The 18,313-nt window shown below is 46.8% G+C and overlaps 1 protein-coding gene and 1 long non-coding RNA gene across 2 annotated transcripts in view; both read right to left on the reverse strand.

Annotated features, from left to right (window-relative positions):
* Positions 1-16,723, reverse strand: part of LOC110395121 — a 62,315-nt gene extending 45,592 nt beyond the window's left edge. The window contains exon 1 of the long non-coding RNA XR_002436177.1: positions 2,035-16,723. This is a non-coding gene — a long non-coding RNA (uncharacterized LOC110395121). The remainder of the gene's footprint in view (positions 1-2,034) is intronic.
* EXT1 (exostosin glycosyltransferase 1) overlaps positions 1-18,313 on the reverse strand; it is a gene marked incomplete at its 5' end in the record, with an annotated part of 167,385 nt that overhangs the window by 130,341 nt on the left and 18,731 nt on the right.

Below are 18,313 nucleotides of genomic sequence, written 5' to 3' on the forward strand. Positions count from 1 at the left end.
ACACAGCCTAAAGCCTATTGTGTAGACTGTCAATTTCAACCTGAGAATGCTGTCTAGGAGAACTACTGCCACTGGGCTAAGTAAGCCACACCAACTTGCTGTTACGAGGCCACATGGTAACACCTTGCCATAAAATGGCTCTAAAGTTATTATGAAACAAGACTAGCTGCACATACCATATGCAAAATTCAGCCTGCAACATCAAGTCTGTCCTTTCACAAAAGAACAGTAGTAGGACCAAGATAAATTTACTCAGTACATAATCACTCATTTTATGTAGCGGTCCAGGGCATGCAAATCCAAGGCACCACGTTACTGCCTGCAACAACAATTTATAACCCACAATGATATTTTAATACATGCTCAAACGCTAGATATCCTCCCAGGCAGAACGGAAATACATAAGGCTCATATGCAAACACTGGAGCAGTGTTATCTAGAGATCCTAGTTCAGCTACTGCTGGCATTCAAAGAAACTGCCCCAGCATAAAACAGATCCAAAACTAAGGGTTAGTAAAATAAACAATATCTGGATATAACCCAGTGGGGAAAACACAAAAGGTTATTTCAAAGTTAAGGCTGCCTGGATCTAGCCAGCAGCGGGTCCATTCTATGCTCCAAGAGCCTGTCATCAGTATTGCAGCCTTTGAATTTTTGTTGTACCTACAAACAAGGATCAGGCTCAAGCATATCCTCCAGCCAGTGACCTGAACACTTTCTGTTCTTGTTGCCTTCTGTACCCCTGCTGGAGATCAGATTTGTACCAGTCACATTGCTTACAAGGAGCTCAGCCCACGTAGGCTCTCACACAGGCTGCAGCGTGCTCAGCCTCACTTCTGCCTGATCCCATGAAGATTTACAAGGCACCAGAACCTCTCCTAGAAGCTTCAGGGCCACGCCAAACTCTGAACCTGAACACATTCACACTCCCAGCAGAAGCAAAGGGACACTGTGCTTTAGCCTCTCCAACTTACTGTCTGGATTTGGGGGCAAACCTATTTCTACTAGCAGGTTAAATATTTAGGACGATAACCCAGAAGCACACAAGGAGTTCACCAGCTGCTCTATGAGTCAGTCTTCCAGCAGAGCTATAAACAGTTGATAGCAATTGTAACTTAACAGACTGCAGCAAAGAGGTACCAAATCTCAGCAGTTCATGAAAGCCCAAAGAGGGGGGAAAAGATAACTGCCAGGGGATCTTCAGCCAAATGGGACCGCTGGTAAGCCAAGAGAGAACCCAGCTTTTGCAGAAATGAACCTGCCAGCACTGTGCTAAAGTGCTGTCTGGACACGGCCCCAGGCACCCTGCTCTGGGTGCCACAACAAGGGTTGGACCCAGAGGTCCTTTCCGACCTCAGACAGACTGGCATTCTTTCTCTGAACACGGATACGAACAGCTGGGAACTGAAATTTAGCTCAGCGGCCTGAATTCTGAAGGTCTGCAGGCAGAGAGAGCAGAACCTCTTACTGCTGCCCGCTGTTACCTCACTGCTGGAATCAGTGCTGTTACAAGAACCATTTTTAAATCTTCTCTTTACAGGGGATGGGAAGGAAAGTAAGAGCCGCAGTTTTGGTTTGGACAATAAAAGAAGCTGTGTACTAGAAAAAGGACAGTAGGATACAGGGGTGCTGGTTTCACGAAGCTCAAGGCTGGTGGTTACCCTGAGCACCCACACTACAAAGGGCAGCACACGGGGAAGGGCTGGAGAAGGGATGATACCAGCTGAGGCCGTCACCTCTGTTGCCGCCCTTCTGAAAGTGGTCACTAGGGTTACGGCTGCTGTTCAGAAGTGTGTGTGACAGCGCAGTTATTGTCAACGAAAGATCAGGGTGAGGAGGAAAATCTCTCTCACCCTCTGCCAGGTGGTTTTGACAGCTTTCGTACTTGAATTTCCACAGCTTAAAGGCTTCCCTTCACATCACCAGGGAGGAAGAGCTTTGGGTTGCAAACACCTAAACCAGAACTCAACCACAAACCATGACGAGAGCGCAACCAGACCCCAGCGTCGCATGGCTGCCACCCTATCTCCTTACCTTGGAGCCAGCCCCAGCTGCAGTGTGTCTTTGGAGGTGCGATCGGTGTTCCACGCTATGCCTGCGCTCCCCTGAATGGCTTCTTGGCCTCGTATCCCAGGCAGGTGCTGTTGCGTGCCCTGAAGAAGGGGGACATCTGCTCTGGGGCATCCCCAGGCAAAAAGGACGTGTGACTACCTGCCGTCCTATCAGAGAGGTTGGTGGCAAGGGAGGAAGCCTTATGGGGAATTTAGTAAGAAAACAAACACACAGGCAGAGTGAACTGCATCTGATATAATTGTTTTTGCCTTTCAGATGTTAACCTTAAAAATAAAACAACACAACAATATACTGAAGATTTCAACAGAATCGGAGGAAAGGGCAAAACAAACTCATAAACAGAGCAATTTTGGAAAGGGAATTAGCTCTCATAAAATGTTAAGCATGCTAAACTCTAACATGTTGATTTTCTAATACAAATGTAAATTTTACTTAAAACTTAATTTATTTTCTTTGCATTTCTTCCAGCATACATATTACAAGCAAGTTGTTGCTAGTGGGCTTACTCAGCTATGAACACTACACTAACACTATCAGTAAGATCAATCATGCACTAAATTGCTACTGAAAATATACTGTCTCTTCTGGCTTTATTTCTCCACATGGTTGACCTGATATTTTCCACCGTACATTTTTTATGTAGGGAGTAACTGCATTTTGAAGTCGCCTCCAACTTAACCAGCGGTTTCTGCACAAGGGTCAACATGAAATATTTTTTCCCATGCTTCGATGATACCAAAAGCTGTGGCTAATACAAGCAGCGAGGCCTTGGTCAGCCTTTGTTTCAGACTGGGCTGGTTAACCAAGGCATGAACAGCCTCTGAAATGGAAGTACAACCATTCTGGTCACTTGTCACTGACAGATGCACTAGCAATATTTACCCTCTTCTCTTCAGAACAGGCTGATTTCAACCACAGCTTTCACTTAGAAACTAATTAAACGGTAATTACACTTAAAAAAAACCGACCCACAATACTATCAACAAAAAGAACGCTATCAAAAATCTAGGGCCACCATCTGAAAATGAAAAGATGCTTAAGAGCTCTCAAAGCCTCTGCTTGGCTTCGGTTTACCAGTGAGAAGTCCAGAAGGAACCTGGGCCCCCAGTCAGGGCCTCCAGCTCATGAAGCAGATGTGCAGGTGACTGTGGGGCTACAGAGGCAGGGATAGCTCTGCTACAGGTGCTTCTGATGCTACAAACACTGGCGGACCCAGCAGCCACCTTAAAATACCCTAAAAGGAAGTTTGTTTTTCTAGCGATGTCAGTCAATATTTACCTTAGCACTCTAAAGGAATTTTCTGACGAAAATCTGTTTTCCTCCAGTGGGATACTACAAGACGAGTCTTAAAGACATCTTCATTTTAGCTGAAGGCTTTGAGGTGTTGCATTCCTTTGGGCTTACTCCTCGTGGAAATTCTTTAGATGCTGAATTTAAATGGGCTTTAAACAAGCTCGGATGCTCTCACTCCATTGTTTTCTCTCTCTGGCGGTTACAGCTGCGGCAACAAACCTGGTCCATCAGCGGGTGCCTGACCTGTTTCTAACAGATGCTCTCCACGACCTCTCCCAACATCAACATGAACTTCAGGCATTTTAAGATGAGCCCCCAAGTACCCGCAACGTGGTCAGCACACAGATTTCTGCCATCACTGAGCCGTAACACCAGAGCTGTTCCGCAGCTTACAGAAAACAGCGCATACCAGAAAAAGCAGAAAGAAAGACTGTGGTGGCATCATATCGAAAGCTGAAAAGCAAGCACTGCTAGTCATCGTTTCAGCTTTGGCTCAGCAAAACCTCAGCTTTCATAACACCAAGCACACAGGATTTCATCTCCTGTGGTCTTGAAGACAGCTGATTCAGAAAGGGAAGCCTCCGTATCGCTTTGAGCTCCCCAGCTCTCTGATAATCCTTACTACAACCCCAACCCAGCCCCTCTCTGCTGAGGCTGGCAGCGTGAGAAACATCACACCCAGTCCTCAGATAGAGAGAGGAGTACTGCAGACCACGTTTGGGGTTGTGCTCTGGACGGTACATGTCCGCGTAATGCTGAGCCATGCTTAATTCACCAACCAAAAAGCTGATTAGCTGTTTCAAAAGCCTGCCACGAGGCTTAATTAATCAGCATCTGCTTCTTGGCTCGAAGGTACTGAAGCAACCGATACAGTCATTGGGTTTCCCAGAAGCTAAGGGTGAGGAGGGGACACATTTCATAACATACGGCGAATTCAAGAGCTCTGCCACATTCAGGTAATGACAGTCTCCTTAGGGGAGGGTAAGAAACATTGAGGTGTGTCAGGCAGGACACAGCAGTGAGCAGGGCAACCTGCCACACATGGGCACAGCCCTCGAACCTCTGCAGGGGTGGGCACTGATACTTTTACTGTAAACACTTCTCGGAGGACAACGTGTTATCTTCCCTTTGCAATAAGAAATTACAAGGGCACAAACTGATAGGTCTAAGTTGACAAAAATTCTCTGGCAGTGCTGGGATTTGAACCCACTTCCAATCCAGGGCTTTATCTATTAGGCAAAGCTGCCCAAAAAGATAAGCTCTGTTTCCACGTCCTTGATAAAATAGGGTTCTCTATGTGTTGGTTTTTTTTTTCCCGCAATGACCTAACTCTTTCTCGTTACTGTTTCCCTTGGAAACAAAAACGTATTTTGCACAGTTTCCTTTGGTTTGCTTTTCTTTCTTTTTTTGAATAATTGCTCCTAAAATTAAGGGGTTTTTTTTTGTTTGTTTACGCAGCTCTATATGGCTCCTTCCGATAAATACAGAATGAAAGCCCAATGGAGTTTCTCAGCCACACCGTTATTGAACAACCATCATCCATGAGCCCCAGCACAAGGCGCAGACCTGACCCTGGCGCAGAAGAATCTTGCCTCGTGCTCTGCGTGGCTGCTGGACCAGCAGGGCCTTGCGTGCATTTCAGACTTTCCAAGCTATATTTTTACTTTTTCTCCTATTGCTAAGGAACTATTTCCTAAAAATCACAAGCAAAATGGGTAGTGTGCTATCTCCTGGACATCAGTCAACAGTCCCATGTCTGCGCCAGCAAAGAACATATCTTTGTGCCTGCAGCCCCTGTTGTGGGAAGGAAATGATGATGTAATGCATCAGAGGAAAACTGGCTTTTTGAAGAAAATATGCAAAATAACTTTTCTGTCCAGAGGCTTTAAGTCCTCAGGGGAAGGTCAGGTTGGATATTAGGAAAATGCTCTTCACAAGATGGTGGTCAGGCACTGGAACATGCTCCCCATGGCAGTGGTCATGGCTCCAAGCTTGCCAGAGTTCAGGAAACATCTGGACAACACTCTCAATCATATGGTCTCATTTTTGGGTGGTCCTGTGTGAAGCCAGGAGTTGGACTTGATGATCCCTGTTGGTCCTTTCCAACCCAGTCTATGCTATGGTTCTATGAAGTCCCAAAGTCACCCATTATGGTAAATGAGAGCTCTATCCACACTGCACAGGATACCCTACCTGAATGACAGCACCCGCTGTGAAGCTTCGGCAGCTTCCCACAAGGAAAACATGGACATGCACAGCAGAGAATGCATCTTACTGGGAGAGAACAGCACACTTACTTACCAGGTGATCTTATTTTGGTAGGGCAGGAGCTGTACCTACATCTGAAGGACACTGGGACCTTGTCAGAGCAAGGACTCCACTGTTGCACCTCACCAGAACTGCTGCTGGCCCCTGCTCCAACTCCAGGGCCAGAAGTTATCAGAGAACTTCAATATAGAAGCAAGCTGAAAGTATTTTCTTAAGAAACAAATGTGTTACACAGTCACGGTCTCACGGTCCTTGGTTACTGAACATAGCAGAAGGACAGTGGCAAAACCAACACTGAACCTTAAAAACCGGGCAGCCCCAGCCGTGAAGCTGCAGCTCCCTAACCACAGCCTCAGGTTCCAGAGCCAGCAGGTCAGGTGGCACTAAGCCCCAGCCATACTCCTCACTGCTCCATCTCTTCGTAAGCTATTACTAAAAGACCACAGTATGGTCTCAAGTGTATGAGAAATGAGGGATAGCCTATGACAAAAGTTTTGCCAGACTGCAGCATCTGTGAAGTACATCTTGCAGTACTGCTTGTCTTCTGCCAGAAGTGATACAATGGAATCTGTTATTCCTCGCTCAAGTTTATTTCATTTTACAACCACTAACAGTTATGAAACCATTTATGAAATTCAATGAGTAACATATTATTTTCCCTTCTTTTTAAAATATATTAAAAATAGAATGCAATAACAGTCTAATTTCAGTGCGTCAAAGTTCTGTACAAAATCAAAATGAAAATTATTATTCACTTACAATTCATGATTGGTTTGCAGAATTTACATACATCCAAATCTCAATAAACATGACATCACAAGGATAGTAGATGTGAAGTGAGAACTGGACGAGACTGGCTAATGAAGAGAGCATCCAAGCCAAGCTTCTACCTTCTCCTGGCTGTAAATCTGTGTCCTAGAACCTCAAACCACACGTGATGGATGGCAATGGAAATACAACGCACTGCTTCAGCTGCACTGAACTGCAGGAGCAAATGTTTTCCATTCTGTAAGTCTTAATTTTTTTTTTGAATTAATTTTGAATCACATGCCCCTGAATAGATAGGAAGCAAAAATTTATTTCAGCATACATTCCTTTCCTCTTCTTGGAGATGAAGAAAAGAAAGAAGGGATTGGCAAGACACATTTAAACTCTAAAATAATCCTTTCAAATGACATTTTGCCAGGAAATTCCCTTCAATGCAACACAAAAGAATTAATACAAATAGACTACCCTTGTAAAGAGAATTGAAACATTCCCATTCTCTCTCTGGTGCTAAAACCTTTTAGCAGAACCACTGTAAAACAGTTTCATTCAGGAACACGAGTACAATACACGAGATTTTTTTTCTCATTTCAGAGATACCGAAGCCCTTAGTGCTCTAATCCTCCCGCAGCAGCCCACCACTCGCAGCCTGCTCAATCCCCACCTCACACTGCTGCTTCCCTTTCCCCCCACACTCCACGTGCCCAGTGAAATCTTCCCTTCCACTCTCATTCCCTGACTTTCCCCCAAACCAAAGCTCACATTACTTATTTCAAATCATTCCTGCAGACCCCAGTTCGAGGGGGAGGGCACCTCAAGCCTTTTCTCCTGACACCAGGTGAGGGAGAATGCATTCCTGGGCTTGCTGCACCATGCCCATACACCAACATTGGCGCTGCCTGTTGCAGTGTCCCATCCTCGCAGAAGCCTGTGCACATAACAAGCTTCAGGCTCCACAATGTGCAGAGCAAACCCTGCTTTGATACCAGCTGCTCCAGCTGCCTTCAGCTGCTCACGACCATCCTGCCCCAGGGTTCAGCTCCTGCAGCAGGGAGAAGGGCTCATGCTCTGCCAGGGCGCCAGCTGAAGATAGATTTTTTTCCCAATTTTCCTGATAAAGGAAATGCTGCAGAAAGCTGAGAAATGATCAAGTGAAATGAAGGCTCTTAACATTTCTGCTCCCTCAGGCTCTCCCTGCTTCCCCGGGAGGAAATCCTCACCGGCACGCGGGGTCAGCACAAAGCTGAGGTGCTGCTTCAATCCACCTATGAGGTATTTGGGCAGATACATGGGATCTAACTGACATCTGGGTTTCACATAACATGCTTTTACTGAAAACATGATCTGTACATATGCACGGCAGCTAGATGTACGGGGGAACTCCTGCCTCTCTTGGGAAGATGGGGCCATAGGCTCCATCCACTCGGGATGATGCGGGCCAAGGCTATTTACAGGAGAACTGGTGTTTGGAAAGATTTTGTCCCCATGCCTCCAGTCACCACCGCACAGATTGTCTGCACACCTTTCAAATTTTACTGAAAAAAAGGAAAATTAATTTCCTACACCATAATTAACTGTGGATACTGTCCTGTATTCACCACTCCGGACTGCAAGCATCACTCCTAACAGAAAGCAGCACACAGCTACCGCGGTCAGCAGTTTTTAGAGATGGGATCCATAAATCAACATGCTCACAGAGCCTGGGACTTGCACCAGATTCATGGCCCACTCTCATGCCCACAGGCCATTAGCCACAAGGCCACCTAATACCAAGGACACGGTGGCAGCTCCATGGGGAGGCCAAGCGGAGGGTCCTACATGCACACAGGCGTGTTCCAAGTTCATGTGAGGATGGGACCAAGACAAAGCCACCGGGGGAAGGAAATCTGTGATGCTAAAGGAGCTGGCATCTCTGAACTGAACCTTGCCCCAGAACGACATCCAAAACAAATAACACTTGAAAGACACTCATTTTCCAGGCAAACTCAGTATGTGGCATTTCCACAGTCAGTGGAAACAGAAATATTTGTTCTTCCATGAAAGCACCACCTGTGCCTAGTTTGGCTCTAAACACAATCCCAAACCCGTAATTAGATGCATACAATCCAGGTACAGCTCCCATCCTCACCCAGCACCTGCAATCCCAGCCAGTCAGGCAGGATTTCTGCAGAGCTGATGAACAAGCTTTGAGGCCAGAGCCATCTGACTGATCTTTTAATGCCATGTCAGGATGAGAACTGCACCTTGGGGCACTCACTTCTCTCCTGCAACACTCACACATCTTGCGTAATAAACGGCTGCTGTGATCTAATGCATCCAGTTTATTCAGCCTGCATAGCTGATATCCAGCCCATACCTCAAACCACGTCAAGCCCTAGCACTGTCACTGCACATACCTGGTGGGGGGCCCCAACCGGCGTCACCCCACATTTGGGATGGGGCAGCCCCAGGCCCCTCCAGGATGCCTGGGGGGCTGGCAAACAGTGTGCGTGTGTCCCAGGGCTGCCTCGAGGCACACGCACAGGGTGGATTACCAAGAACGCGGTGCTCGTGCCTGTTTTCTCACTGCAGACATTGAGAAGTGCTTGGCTGGGGCAGAAGATAAACCCTTCCTTCTGCCCCTGCTTTGCTGGATTAGATGGATTCACTCACACACCAGTTACAACTCGAGTTCAAGTGGAAGATTTCCTTTTCCTTCCTCTTGAATGTTTCTTGTTAAAGGAGATTGAGTCAGCGGGACACCTGGGGATCAGACCGAACGGATTCCTGCACAGAATCAGAGCCTCAAGGCCAAATCCCACTATCGCTGAAATGCTGCTAGGTGTCTTTGTTATTCTGCCCAATACTTCACGTTTCCGTGCTGTCAAAATGATGGTGCACTCTTAGCACGCGGATGCCCCGCGTGGCATCGTTACTGCGCTCCAGGAGAATTAGGTGGCACTTCCAGCTCCCAGAACGGAACAGGGGCTGATGGAGCACACCCACCTGCAGGGTGCAAGGAGTAAACAGCCAGATACACAAAGAAACGGGGAAGTGCTACAGTAATTAGACTGGGCAGTTGCTGTGAATAGCAGCGTGGCTGGCTGCAGTCCGCATCTGTTAAAGAAAAGTGCAACCAAACAAGTTTGAAGAGAGATTTTTAGCACATGTGTGTATTTTGCTATCAGCAAGGGCACAAAGATTACCAGCCTGAGTCCCAGGGACTCATTAGCTCCAGCTATCGATCCACAAAGCAAAGCTCATTTTCTGGGAAGAGCTGCCCAGGAATGCCCGTGCTGACCCACACGGCAGCGGTTTCGGTCCCTGCCCGCGGCACGTCGTCACCCGCTGCCTCCCCCGCCAAGCAGCAGCGCCGGGATCCGCTCCTGCCTTTGTCCGAGGGTACTCATTTGGAGGGGGTGATGGGATACTAACATCAGGGTTTAACTCGAGCACACAAAAGCCAGGAAATTCACAGCTAGGGCTGAAAATGCGTGCTGACACGGCAGCATTATCTCCTGCCATTAAGCCTTTTCTGGCTCTTTTGGCACAACCGCCTCGGTTAAAGCCTGCGTGTCAGCAGAGATTTTCAGGCTGCATCGTGAGTTTCTACGCTTAAGTCAAGCTGCCGGTGTCGCTCAGTATATTCTTCTTAACACCAGATGAACATCTAACGCAGACTGAGCGCACGCACTCACGCCTTTCCTAGCGGCGTGCTTTCCCCTTCACCCTCCCAAGAGCCACGAATTCGGCACAAGCCGCTCCCCAGACCCTGCCCCTCCCGACGCGGGCACACACAGGGGGCAGCGCGGCAGGCAGAGCCCTCAGAGCTCGGTGCGGCGCGGCTCCTTTCCCGCCGTTGGGCGCCCGCCAAACAGCGGCGCGAGCCCGGCGCGCTCCTCAGAGCCAGGCTGCTTGCGGAGTTGAGAAATGACTTAAATTACAGAGAACTACCACGAGATCCTATCTCACCGGGAACAAAATGAGCTAACTTAGCTCTCTAAACCAGGCACTTTAGAAATTACAAGCTAATCTAATTAGAGACTTTATCTTGTCTGTTACAAGCCACTCGTTATAGATTTACCAGCAAATTAACAAATGGGAGGTGACTTCCACTGGCCCACAATATAGCCTCATACAATGGGCTTGCCAGAAGGACCTGCCATCAAATGAAAGGGCTGGGCTGGATTTTACAGCTTGAAAGACACATAGCATCATCTATCAATAACTGAAACTGTGTCTCTGGGTGAGAGGGCCATTGGTCATTTTTATTACAGGTGTGGGGAGAAGCGCTATGGGGAAGGCAAGAGAATGCTACAGATTTATCCAAGAAAGAAAAGAGAAGCAAAACGAAGCTAAACAAAGCAGAAGGATGCCTTTGGGACAGCAGGTTCAGGTGTGCACAGGCAGGAGCCGCACCATTCACACGCCAATGGGACGGACCCAAGCACCCTGTGCAGGGAAGAGAAAGGAGATGCTGGCGGCAGATACATTTGCATTTGATGGGGACTCTAATACGCAAGAGAACTAAAGTTCTCATTAATACAGTAGAATATAATAGAGCTGCTTAGGAGGATTTTTCCAGATGAATCTAAGCCATTTTAGACGATTACACTTAAGCAGTTTCACAGCCACTCGAAGCCTAAAACTAAATCGGTAACAACATCGTTAGCATCAAACAAGATCAGTCCCAGTTCTGGTTCACTGGGCAACCACAGCAATATTTGTCTTATCACAGGGAGGCCAAGGTACAGTCGGAGGCAGACACGTTCCTTTTGATGGCAGTGACATCATTTTGACAGTAAAGTGACAGTAAAAATTTGGCAGGCGATAAACTTCTCTCCCTAAATGCCGCTGCAACAGTAATAGCTGTCAGGAGCACACAACGTCTCAGGCTTTACAGCCTTAACCCAAAGAGCCTGCATCTCCACGCATTAATCTGACTGGCAATCAGAAGGTCACAGCCTGCTTCCCACCAGGTCCATACAGAATCCATTGCAAAACCCATCAGCAGGGAGGGCAGAGCTCCCCAAGAGGACAGGCCCATTAGTCTGCCCCAGCCAATGAGCTGATGTGAGCCCGGGGGAGATAACCCCAGTCCCAAACCCACAAGAGACTGGGAACCTCGAGCTGAGCTCACTAGGTCTTCCTCACAATTAACCACAAAAAAAGGTGAAAATCGGGGTGGGAGAGGTTGCTTGGAGAGATAACCCCAAAACCAGTCAGTAAGCAAGAAAACGTGCAGAAAATAAAAGCCAAGGCCATGATGCATCCCCCTCCCCCACAAATGTTTTATTCCGTAGATGATGGAGGGCTCAGTCAGTCAAGATCTGCAAATTGGTAGGCAGCACATTCTGTGCTGTCTGTCAGTATTACACATCCTAAAGGGCTGAATAAATAATTGAAGAATAAATAATTGTGCCAGGGCTTTGTCTCATGGGCCATTTTTATAGATTGCTGTCTAATGATAGCACCATCTGCGACACTCTGCATTAATATGGGATAAAATTACATAGCGCTTTGTTTGCTCTGACACTGTGATGTTATGATGTCTCTTAATATTATCTCGAATAAAAGGCTAGAACAATGACGGAAGTGTCCCAATTGTTAGGAAACTCTCGTTTAGGGAAAACCAACTTTAAGCAATCAGAGACGTTCTCCCCCAGGGACGGACTAGGGAAGAGTGGGAAAACCTCGCTGTTTCCAGTGCATGTCCTGTCAATGTAATTAAAAAGAGAGGAGCTTGTTAGCGTGTTTTTGTTATTCAAGTCCAAGTCAGAGACAGTGGGTTAAAAGTGCAACACTGCAAGGAAGCAGCCCAGCTCCCCCAGGTAAGCTGCACTCAGGCCTTGTTCCTGCCTTGGCACAGACAGAGATAAGCACAGGCTCTCAGTCTCTAATTCCAAGGGAAATAAAATGACTCAAAATCAGTTTAATCTGAAATAGAAGCACACCGTGGGTGATGGGGGATCCCTGCAAGGAGACAAAGGCTGTATGCATGGCAAAGCAAGCAACCTTTAGCTCCATGATAGGACCACCACCTGCTTTCTAGTAATGCTTTACTCTCCTTAACAATTTTCTGCCCAAGAATCATTCTTGCTTTCATTTTTGGAAAGAAAAGCCTGAAGCCACAGTTAAATATTCACCTGCAATACAGCTTAAAGAGGCCGGCACTTCGCTGTACTTCACACCCACAGGACACAGATGGCTCTCCTATCCTGAAGCTGCAAAGGAGAAACATCCTTCCCTCTCTCCCCACCCAGAGGCCTAGGGTGACAGGGACACCAGCAGTGCTCCCTCCACCCCTCACTGCACGGCTGTACCCTCGGGGATGAGCAGCTGCTGGCTCGCTGGGTCTGTGGAAAAGGGAGCTAATTTGGAGCTGAAGGAGGCAGAAGAAATGTGTTTGCTGCCTCAGAGCTATCACTTAACCTGCGGAGCAAATTGTGAAATTTTAAGTAGGCTTTGCAGAGCATGGTCTCACCCCTCTTGCAAGCCCCCAGGCCCAGAATGAGCATTTCAGTTTTCACATCCCAGCACAGCAGCATTCAAGAAATGTTTGGCAGATGCGGCTCCCAGCGTTAGGACACCCCTTAACGTCAGGGCTGCCATCGAAGGCTTCAGGAACCAATTTGCAAAACAAGGGTTTTCAAACTGTCTGTGGATCAAATGGAGCAGGAGACACAAAGGATGTGGGTTTGCCATGGGATTTGGAGAATAAAGCCTTCCGGATGCTCCAATCACCAGGAATACACTGAAGGGAAAAGCCTCTTGCCTCCAAGCCTTTCTTCTACTATCAGCAAAATCTGCTTAAATCATTCAACCCCACCCTAACACCAAACCAGTGCAGGCTGGTCTGGCCTTCAGAGCCTCAGTTGTAACTGGATTAATAATTTAATAAAAAGATCTTCAGCAGAAAGATGTCTCTAACCAGTACAACGCTTCTCCACACAGATCACCATCAGTTCTGTGTTCTCACCCCAGCAGACGATAGCTGAAATAACTGTGTGCATGTGCTAGGCTGAAATAATGACAGCGTGCGGTCCAGTTTCTCTCAAATCTCAGCAACCCTAGGATGTGACACGCTCCTAAGCACACAAATGCAACACAGCAGCGGTGGGAAAAAACTTCTGCAGAAGGGCCAGTTGGGGCTTTCAAACCTGTGGGCACCTACACATTGAACAGGATGCACACATGTAGAAATGTCAACTGGTGACTGTAGTTCACATAAAACACCCGGGCTTCAGCCCCAGACTTGTATTAAAGGAAACCTACACTAAGAGCCAAAACCAACAGTGGCAGCTTTGCCATCCAACCTCATCGATTTGCCTTTTGGATGTGTTTCCAGTGCTCCCTGTTACAGACTGTGCAAAGCTGAGATAGCACAGATGCTAAACAATGAGGCCAAGTGATTTATGGGGGGGGGGGGTATCCAGGTCCCTAAATCAAGTAAAACAAGCCCAACAAAAACAAGAACAATTGAGAGGTGTGTTCAGCAAGGATAATGTATTGATAAGTTTCCACTCTATTATTTTCAGAGCTTGCACCTAAAAAAACCCCTAAATCAACTTTAGCAGTGGGGACATATACTTCCTGTTGGAAGACGGTAACTTAAAAACAGGAAAAAATCTGCATCTGCAGCAGGGAGAAAGGGGCCTGTGCCTCAAGCTAGTGGGGTTTCAGCCACTGCGGGCAGCTGTGGTGCTCGAGAGAGTTCAACCCGAAGTCCTGTCCGAAAATGGCACCATGTAGAGCTCAGCAGGGCTGTGAAGGAAGGAGCAGGAAGGAGGAGGAGAAGGCGGTTAGGCCTTGCAAACTGCAGAAAAAAAAGGAGGGAGGAAGAGAAAAAAATAAAAAATAATATATTGAGACCACAGTGGCATTAGGGTAAAATTTTCACAGCTACAGCTCAAAATGGGAGGGGGTGCAGAAGATGTGAGCTGTGCACGCTGGCCGCTGCCTGCTCAGGGTGAAAGGATTTGCTTTTATCAAAGGAGAGCTATCAAAGAAAATAACAATAACAATACAAAGTACTGCTCTTGGTATTAAATATTCATGGCAGCAGCTATGGCATGGCTAATGGAAAGTGTCCGTAAAGCCTTAAAAAACTTTGTTAATGCACAGAGACTGGCAGAGGTCACAGCACGCTTGGAGCAAATTGGGAGCCATCGAACAAAAATAGTTTGTCCCTTTTCAAAACAGCACTAAAAAGCTGTGCATTTACTGCAGTGAGACCAAAACAGCTGAAGGCACTGAGGAGGGTTATACATGCACATTAACACTGCTCTGGGTAGCTGGCTGGCAAAACCACACTTTGCCAAAGCCAAGATCAAATCAAGACACCTGTTACTTTGTTCTACCGGGGATCTCAGAAAGCACAGTACCCACGTACAGAGGAGATCACACTAAGAAACCAACATGTTAGTCACATTAATAGTTGGGATTTTTTTGAGAAGGATTTGAAGGCACAGGGATCTGTCACTTCTGTCACCTGGTTCACTCACTTCATCTGCACGGGGTTATTTATGTCCTATAAAAGCTTGCACAGCTTCCCAACCATCTGTATAAAAAAGATTTTTAAATTTTTCAGTTAAAAAACAGAGTGGAAAAAACACGATTCACTCCCAGGACACAGAAAAATAGAAAAAGAAACCACCAACACATGCAAACGTTTCCTAGAAAGTCAACAACTGGCCTTTTCAGGTTAACATGCATGGCATTCCTCAACATTATTTTACATAGAAAAGGTCACCATCCCTTTTCCTTCCTGAACATCGTTAACCCTCTCTATTCTGCAGGCCCCAAAAACTAACTTCCACAAATCAGGCAAAAACTGTGGCAGTCCCTCACCCATTCCACACGTGGTCCCATTCACCATTTGGCCAACAATTTCCTTCCTGGTTTCTTTGTATTTAGAGTAATTTGCCAACAAAAATCTCAAGCTAATTAACTAATGCCCTTGCACGGGCTTTCCCTATACAGTATTTTCAGTGTAGTTACTAAATGCCAATATCTTTCACACATTAAGCTTTGTGTCTGTTGTTAAATAAGGGGAAAAAAAGACAGACAAGGTGAACAATTCGAAGCCCTAAGCACTGCACAGAATTCATATGCAAGACATTTCCTGATGAAGTTCGGCATATTAGATCACACTTTCTCAAAATAGTGTTTTTATTTATCTAGACTTTGCCACAACAATAAATTAAATCCATACAAAGCCAGAAAGCATCAGAGATGCCATTATCCTCAATAGACTTGCATCAGGGATAAACATAACTTGCAGTACCCAACGGAAAGAGAGTAAAGTGCTCAAAATAAGATATTAAGAGCCAAATTAATTGGTGACATAAGCAGGTACAAGCACACTGAGTGAAATGGAGAAGCTTATGTCTGCAATGAAAATAACCATAAGCATTTAGCATTTTATTCCTCAAGTCTTTGTTTAAACAAATCTGAATTTATTAGTCTTCTGCTGAATAAATATGATAAATTCCTATTGAAATTATCCTCTGGTGAGCAGCAATAAATACTTGGCAATATTCTTTCAAGTGATCCATTATTTTCATCTGGCTAAGAGCAAATCCAGGTTTTCTACGTGCACAGATGAAAGCCATCTCCAGTGCAACAGGCAAGTGCAAAACACCGTGGTGCTGCCGAGGAACAGGGAAACCTCCCCAGGCTCTGTAACAAGTGGACTCAGACACTGCTCCTTGATGGAGTATATGCTGTAACAATACAGAATATTTCCATACTTAACATACAAGCTCCTATTAAATGCTAGAGGTCAAAACTTTCCAGGCATAATTTAACAGTGAAAATATGCACTGCATATCAGATCAGCCCACGCAATAAGGACAGAAGGGTCAGAATAACCCCCCCGTGATTCAGGAAGAAACAATGAGACCTGCTACTCCACCTGGACTGTCACAACTCCATGGGGCCGGATGGGCTCCACCTAAAATGTGCTGAGGGAGCTGGTGGAGGTGATTGCCAAGCCACTTTCCATCATCTACCAATGGTCCTGGTCAACCAGAGAGATCCCAGAGGACTGGAGGCTTGCCAGTGTGACTCCCATCTACAAGAAGGGTCGTAAGGAGGATCTAGGGAACTACAGGCTTGTCAGCCTGACCTCGATGCCAGGGAAGGTTATGGAGCAGATCGCCTTGAGTGCGATCACATGGCATGTGCAAGACAAACAGGTGATTAGGTCCAGCAACATGGGTTCGTGAAAGGCAGGTCCTGCTTGACCACCTCATCCCCTTCTATGATTGAGTGACCCACCTGGTGGACGAGGGAAAGGCTGTTGATGTGGTCTAACTTGACTTCAGCAAAGCCTTTGATACTGTCTCCCACAGTATTCTCCTGGAGAAGCTGACAGCCCGTGGCTTGGACAGGTACACTCTTTGCTGGGTAAAGAACTGGCTGTAGGGCTGGACCCAGAGAGTGGTGGGGAATGGAGTTAAATCCAGCTGACGACCGGTCACGAGTGGTGCTCCCCAGAGGTTGGTGTTGGGGCCTGTCCTGTTCAATGTCTTTACTGATGACCTGGATGAGGGCACTAAGTCCACCCTCAGTACATTTACAGATGACACCAAGTTGGCAGGAAGTGTCGATCTGCTTGGGGGTAGGAAAGCCCTAGAGAGGGATCTAGACAGGATCTATCTGGATTGCTGGGCCGAAGCAAATGGGACGAAGTTCAACAAGACCAAGTGCTGGGTCCTGCACTTTGGTCGCAACCACCCCATGCAGTGTTACAGGATTGGGGCAGGTTGGCTGGAAAGCTGTGCGGAGGAAAAGGACCTGGGGGTGCTGGTCAACGCTGTGCTGAACATGAGTCAGCAGTGCACCCAGGTGCACTGCCAACAAAGTAAATAAATATAAAATAGCCAACAAAGCTAACGGCATCCTGGCTTGTATCAGAATTGTGCAGCCAGCAGGAGCAGGGAGGTGATCGTTCCCCTGTACTCAGCTCTGGTGAGGCTGCACCTCGAGTGCTGTGTTCAGTTTTGGGCCCCTCACTATAAGAAAGACACTGAGGCCCTGGAGTGTGTCCAGAGAAGGGCAGTGAAGCTGTGAAGGGTCTGGAGCACAGGCCTTATGGGGAGTGGCTGAGGGAACCGGGACCATTCAGTCTGGAGAAGAGGAGGCTCAGGGGACACCTCATCGCTCTCTATAACCCCCTGAAAGGAGGCTGTGGTGAGGTAGGAGTTGGCCGCTTCTCCCAGGTAACAGCAACTGGACAAGAGGGAGTGGCCTCAGGTTCTGCAAGGGGAGGTTCAGGTTGGATTTTAGGAAGAATTTCTTCTCAGAAAGAGTGGTGAGCTACTGGAACAGGCTGCCCAGGGAGGTGGTGGAATCACCACCCCTGGAGGTGTTCAAGAAATGTGTAGATGTGGCACGGAGGGACATGGCTTTGTGGGCAATATTGGTGGTAGGTGGATAGCTGGACTAGATAATTGATTGTGGAGGTCTTTTCCAACCTTAATGATTCTAAGATTCTATGGTAACAAAAAAAAAAGCTGGAGTAAGAATGCAGATAGTATTTGTCATTAAGAAGACAAGAAGTCACTTCTTGTCAAACTGATCATCCAAACATACAAGCACACAAACTGTTCCCATAGAGGAGAAAAAAAAAATTATTTTAAAAACATGCAATTTGTGCTCTGTTACACAAACACATGTCTGTGCGTCACCTCAGCACTTCCAGGGTCCTCCAGCTGAGGCATTTAACAAACGGGTGTTGTGAGACACTTTCAAGCATTGCTGCTTAATTCTAGAGGAGATAAAACCCTTTTGAAGTTCCTGCCTCAGGAAGTTCAGAGGTCAGGCTGCTCGCCTAATTTGCTCTTATACAAAGATCCAAAGCAGGAAATGCCTCGTTTTTTAAACCTTCCGTTGAAGATATCATTTATGATGAAGTTTCAACCACCGTTGG

This window comes from Numida meleagris, chromosome 2 (assembly GCF_002078875.1).
Source record: "Numida meleagris isolate 19003 breed g44 Domestic line chromosome 2, NumMel1.0, whole genome shotgun sequence".
Classification (NCBI taxonomy): domain Eukaryota; kingdom Metazoa; phylum Chordata; class Aves; order Galliformes; family Numididae; genus Numida; species Numida meleagris.